Below are 6,700 nucleotides of genomic sequence, written 5' to 3'. Positions count from 1 at the left end.
AATAATATAATAAGACATCGTTAAATTTTTTAATACTTTGGTGATACAATAATAGACTTTCCCAATAAATACTTAGATTAGGGTTCCTTAGTGTGTGTGTGTATGTGTGAGAGAGAGAAAGATAGATCTTTTTGGTCTTTGGAGATCTATGGATCCCTTTTCAGAATAATGTTTTTAAATGCATAAAATTAAAACACATGGGATTAGAAAGGAAACTAATTATATTGAAATATTTAAAATATTAAAAAAAATTAGTTTGTAGACCCTAGGTCAGTGATGGCAAACCTTTTAGAGACTGAGTGCCCAAACGGCAACCCTTAGGCCCCATGTGAGCCCCTCTCCCCTTAACTCAGACATGGGAGGGAGGAAGCGCTCCCATTGGGCTGCTGGGCTGAGGGGCAGGCATGTGAGAAATGTCCTCAGGTGTGGTAGAGAGGAGGAAGGGAACAGTCCTCTCCTGCAGGCATGCCATAGGTTCACCAACATGGTCCTAGATTAAGAATCCATAGTTTAAAATAACATATGGGGGAAGGGGACAGCTGAGTAGCTCAGAGGATTGAGAGCCAGGCCTAGAGATGGGAGGTTCTTTGTTCAAATCTGATCTCAGACACTTCCTAACTGTGTCTAAACCCCCATTGTCTAGCCCTTATCAGTCTTCTGCCTTGGAACCAATTTATTCTAAGGTGGAAGGTAAGGGTTTAAAAAAATAACATATGAGGAAATGTTTTCAATTTGGAAAAAAGGTAAAATTACTATTACAATTTTAATTTCCTCTTAAGGATGTGCCCCAATAAGCTATACCATTTTTTTTTTCTTTTTTCTTTTTTTTTTTTTTTTTTAAACCCTTGTTCTTTGGTGTATTGTCTCATAGGTGGAAGAGTGGTAAGGGTGGGCAATGGGGGTCAAGTGACTTGCCCAGGGTCACATAGCTGGGAAGTGTCTGAGGCAGGATTTGAACCTAGGACTTCTTGTCTCTAGGCCTGACTCTCACTCCACTGAGCTACCCAGCTGCCCCAAGCTATACCATTTTTAAATGCATAGGTCAATTAATGTAGTTCTTAGCTTCATAAATCAGTGCATCATCTTTTATGTAAATGTTTAACTTGAACTAAGATGTTAAAAGAACTTGAATTCTTTCTGTGGCTATATTCATTTGAGAGGTGGTAGGTGGTAAAGAATATGAAGTTAGTGTAAGCTGAGTTTGACTTCCCTCATTATGTCTGCTTTTGATCTGTGGTTTGATTGGCAAATGACTATTTTAAATGGGATTCTTACCAGACTTATAGCTCAAATTCAGGGATGAGAACCAATAAAATGATGTATATTAAAGCAGTTTGAGATATATTTCCTATACATGCTCAGGGTAACTATATTATATATATATATATTATAGGAACCCTTTTTGATCTCTGGAGTCAGGATGGTTAAGGTAGAAATTATGGGCTTCATGGAATCAACAGGCCTGTGTATAAGAGGGCAGCTTTGGTAAAGATTTATAGGATATTGTGTAATTTGAGTATTTTGCTAGCTAAGGAATAAATATACTGGTCAAGGCCGAACGAAAAGAGGTAGGCTGCACAAATGCATAGAGATGGGAGAGGGCTGAACAAATTTGGAACAGATAATATTATAATTTGGCTTGTTATAACTATAATTGATCTAATGTTGGTATTGAGTATTGATAGCTGGTTGGTAATGCCCAGCTGTTATAATAAACTAAAGCTGTCAGGGTTAACCTTACTTGCAGGCAGTGGATGGAAGTCAGGAAACAATTTGATGTAACCCTGATTTATTTGTTCTATGGGAAGAGGTAGGGAGAGGAAATAGGAGGTAGAAACTAGGAGTTAGGAATAGTAAGGAAGAGTATATATCTTATTTTTAATCCTTATACTGAAATATCTAAATAACCCCCCCCCCCCAAAAAAAAAAACTAACTGCTTTCTGTACAGCTTCTTCTTGTCTACCAAGGAAGACCTACACTTAACTACACTCACTGACTAAAGATTAAATTCTAACTTACTAACCTATGCTAAACGATGAACCTTAAATTTTCTAATGAATTCTTAAAGTAATATAAAAATTTTCCACAGAGAAACTGATGCAGCTTCTCTCTCTCTGAAGTCAGAGAAGACAAGGCCTCTGACTCCTTCTTCTCCCTCTACTCAAATTCAAAAGCTTGTCTCAGTTGACACAAACAATTCTCTAGCTCCCCCTCAGGTTCTGAGGAGAAAAGCTCTCAGTAAAACACACACTTCCTGAGCTTAGTCTGTGTATCTCAAACTCTCAAAGTAATGGTCTCAAAAATCACTAATAGATCTTTCTCTGAGAGACTGACCCAGCAACCTGCTTCCAAGGAAGTCAGAGAGACTGGACCCCAACTCCAACTGACTTCTCCCTTTTATGATAGGCCTCTTAAAGTGATGGAGGGCTATTGAGAAGACTTCTGCTCTTAAAGAGCCTGAATGATATTTCTTAACTTCCTCTAACCTAGAAAGTCTGCTCCTAAGGAGACAGAGCAAACATTTAATAGATTCCTTATAACACGCTGTAGCACAGATAGTATGAAAGGAAGTACAGGTAATGTGAAATCAGTTAGCAAAAGTAGGGTGGCATTAAAATAGAGGGTCTAAATGTCTAGCAAAGGAGTTTATATTTTATTCCATAAATAATGGAGAATTATCAAAGACTTTTGAGAAGGGGAGGGAAATGGTCAGACTCATGCATTGGAAATATATTGGAAAGACTTCATTAAAGAGGGAGTAGATTAGAGGCAGAATAGTGAGGAGGCTATTCAAAGAGGGTCTTAAAGAGGTTAATAAGAATTTGAACTGAGCTAGTAGCAATGAGTAGATAGGAAGGAACATTTGCAAGAGTAATTATGAAGTAGAATTGATAGAACTTAATAATATATTTTATATATGGATTAAATAGTGGGAAGAGTCAAAGATGTCTCTTAAATTTTGAGTCTAGGTGAGGATATTAGGGCAATTGACAGAAATTATGAAGGTGGCAAGATGCAGGTTTTGGGGAAGGGTGATGTGGTCTGTTTTGTATATTTTTCTAGGTGATATTTGAAACCATGGAAGAGAATTCATGAAGAGAAAAAAAAGTGAAATAATAGTAGCAGATACGTAAGGTTTTAAAATTTGAAAGCATCTTACATGAATCTTATTTTATCTGAATCTTACAGTAGCCTCTTAAGGTGGCTACTACAATTAAATTGTTATCCCAATTTGCAGTTGAGGAAACTGAAGCTAAAGCACAGGGAGATTTAAGTGACTTAAGTGACACATAGTTGATATCAGAGGTGGGATTTGAACCTAGGTCTAAATGATCCAAGTCTAGCATTCTATCCATTATGCCATTATCCTTCTCACCAGTATAGAGAGAGATGAAAAAAGGGACATAACATAGAGTTTTGAAGGGATACCAGCATTAAAGGATTGGGAAGAAGAAGAAGGACCAGAAAAAGAAAATTGAGAAAGAATAGCTTGACAGTTAAGAATAGAATGAAGAGAAATCATCATGGAACTCAAGAAGGGAGAGAACATCAGAGAGCCATTTATTTATTTATTTTTGCAGTTCTTTTTTTATTAATTTTTAATTTTTTTATATGATTTCATGATTCATGTTGTCTCTCTCCCCTCTTCCTTCCCCCCTCCCAGAGTGGATAAGCAATTCCACTGGGTTATACATGTATTATCACTCAAAACCTATTTCTGTATTATTCATTTTTAATAGAATAATCTTTTAAAACCAAAATCCCAAATCATATACCCATATAAACAAGTGATAAATCAGATATTTCTTTTGCATTTCTACTGTTGTGCTTAACATTATTAACCACAATTTCAATACATCGATTTTTTTCAACAATTTAAGTTCCTATTATATGCACGGCACTGTACTAGGAGCTTAGAATACAATGACAAAAACAAACCAATCTCTATTCTCAAGGAGTTTTTATTCTCCTTGGGAGCACAAGTGTTGAAAGAAGATAGACTCACAGAAGTGGAAATAAGAAAGGAAAGTGGTCTAAGCATGGAGAGTGGCTTGCTAAAGTATAGGAAGGTAGGGGATGAAGAATAGAGTTTGGGGAATAGCTGGTCATACAGTCTGGCAGGAACATTAAAGCATATGAATTGAAATACAGCTGAAAGGTAGGTAGAAGTTAGATTGTAAAGCCTTTAAATGGCTCCTAGACAATTTGGAATTATGCCCAAAGAGTTTTAAAAGAATGCATGTCCTTTTATCCAGCAATGCCACTACTAGAATTGTATCCCAAAGAGATTTTTTGGGAATGGACATGTTTGTACAAAAATATATATCGCTGTACTTTTTGTGGTGGCAAAAAATTGGAAAATGAGGGGATGTCCCTTAATTGGGGAATGGTTGAACAAACTGTGGCATATGATGGTGATGGAATACTGTTGTGCCATAAGGAATGATAAACCAGAGGATTTCTTTAAGAATTCGAAAGACCTACGTGAACTGATGCAGAGTGAAATAAGCAGAACCAGGAGAACATTATACACAGAAACAGCAATATTGTGGGAAGATCAAATGTAATAGACTTTGCACAACAGAATAGTCAAGGGGGATGAAGACTAAGAAAAGCACTTATTCCATTTATGGTTACTCCTCGAATGCCTCCAAAATAACTGGCCCTGGAAAACAATTTAAGTCCATTATATGTTTTCTCACTGCCATTTCCAAACTATTGATTATTCACATCTCCTTAATACTTCTTTTCTCTAGGTTTTCCATACACCACTCATTTTTGGTTCTTCAAACTATCTGCCTGCTCTTCCTCCTTTGCTGGAACCTTCTCCAGATTATACTCTCCAACCTTAGATATCCCTTAGGGTTCTTGTTTTGGGCCGTCTTCTCTTTTCCCTCTGTATTGCTTCACTTGGTCATCTCCTCAACTTCCATGCATTTAATTGCCATATCTGTGCTGATGATTCTCAAATTTTACCTGTCCTGACCCAGTCTCTGCTAACCTATAATCTTGCATCTCTAATAGTCTTTCATACATCTCAAACTGGATGTCTAGGAGACATTTTAAATTTGACATGTCTAAAGCAGAAACTCATTATCTTCCCTCTTAAATCCTCCCTACCTCAAACCTTCCCAGTTGTTGTAGAGGAAAACTCCATCCTCCCAGTCCCTCAGGCTTACAATTTAGGAGTCATCTTGGACTCCATATTCTCTCTCACCTCACTTCCACTCTCTTGCTAAATAAGACCTGTTGATTTCACCATTGCTACATCTCTCCTTCTCTCGTCTCATATGCCTCCTTCTCTCCTCTGACACTCACCACTCTTTAGCAGGCCCTCATTACCTCATGTCTAGATTATTTAGTTGTCTGCCTGCCTCAAGTTTCTTTCCACTCCAGGCCACCTTCTATTCAACCACTAAAGTGGTTTTCCTAAAGGACACCTCTAATGCTGCCATATTACCTCTGGGATCAAATACAAAATACTGTTTGGCATTCAAAATCCTTCATAGCCTAGCCCCATCTTACCCTTCCAGGCTTTTTATACCTTACTCTCTGACTTGTATTCTTCAATCCAGTGATGCCTTATTGTTCCATGAACAGAAAACTATCTCTTGAATCTGGGCATTTTCTTTGGCTGTCTCCCATTTCTAGAATGTTTTCCCTCCTTAACTCCACCCACTGATCTCTCTTGAGTTTCTAAAATCCCATTTTTTACTGGAAGCTTTTACAAACCCTTTTAATTTCAATGGCTTCCTTCTGTTGATATATAGTGTGTGTATGTATGTATGTATTTATTTATTTGCTTGCTTGCTTAATGTCTTTTCCGTTAGATTGTAAGCTCCTTGATGGCAAGAGGTGTCTTTTGCGTCCTTTTGTATAGCCAGCACTTAGCACAGTGCCTGGAAAATAGCAGGCACTTAATAATGTCTATTGATTAATAGATTAATTTATCATCTGTTATCACTTGGCAACTACTTCTCCTTTGAGAGTCACTCCATCCATATTTATCATCTTGTCCATATCCTGATAGTAGTTATCTTATCACTCCATGGCTATTCTTTCTCCTTTCAATGGGTGATATTTCCTTATATTTTACTGAGAAAATTGGAGCCATCTATTAGTTTTCTTCCCAATTGAATACTTCAGACCTCCTCAGCATTGTTCTTTACATTCTCCTCCTTTGTTCCAGTCTCAGAAGAGAAAAATCCTCTTTACCTCTTTTCTGTGCCTTTGATCCTACTTTTTTCCATCTCACCAGGGAATTTGCCCCTTCTCTTTTTATAATCTACATTCTCTTTATAATCTCATCTCCTTTCTTCAATCTAAAGTCTATCTATTGAGAGCTTCCCTACTACCAATAGATATGCCTGCATCTACCCTTATTCCTTAACTTTTGCTTGATTCTGTTCATCCCACAAAATATTTACCTATATTTTCCCTCTTGCTGCCAAATTCATTTAAAAAGAGAGTTGTCTATATTTTCCTTCTATTTCCTCATCTTTTACTGCTCAACCCGTTGCAATCTGGTTTCTGACCCCACTTTTCAATTGAAACTGCTCTCTCTCAGGTTACCCACACAGTGATCTAACTACTGAATTCAAAGGCTTTTTTTTTCAGTCCTCATCTTTCTTTTTAAAATTTAATTAATTTAATTTAATTTTTTATCTCCATGATATTCATTCTTATAATGAACAATTC

This window comes from Gracilinanus agilis, chromosome 2, assembly GCF_016433145.1.
Source record: "Gracilinanus agilis isolate LMUSP501 chromosome 2, AgileGrace, whole genome shotgun sequence".
Lineage (NCBI taxonomy): Eukaryota > Metazoa > Chordata > Mammalia > Didelphimorphia > Didelphidae > Gracilinanus > Gracilinanus agilis.
This window is presented reverse-complemented; position numbering follows the sequence as displayed.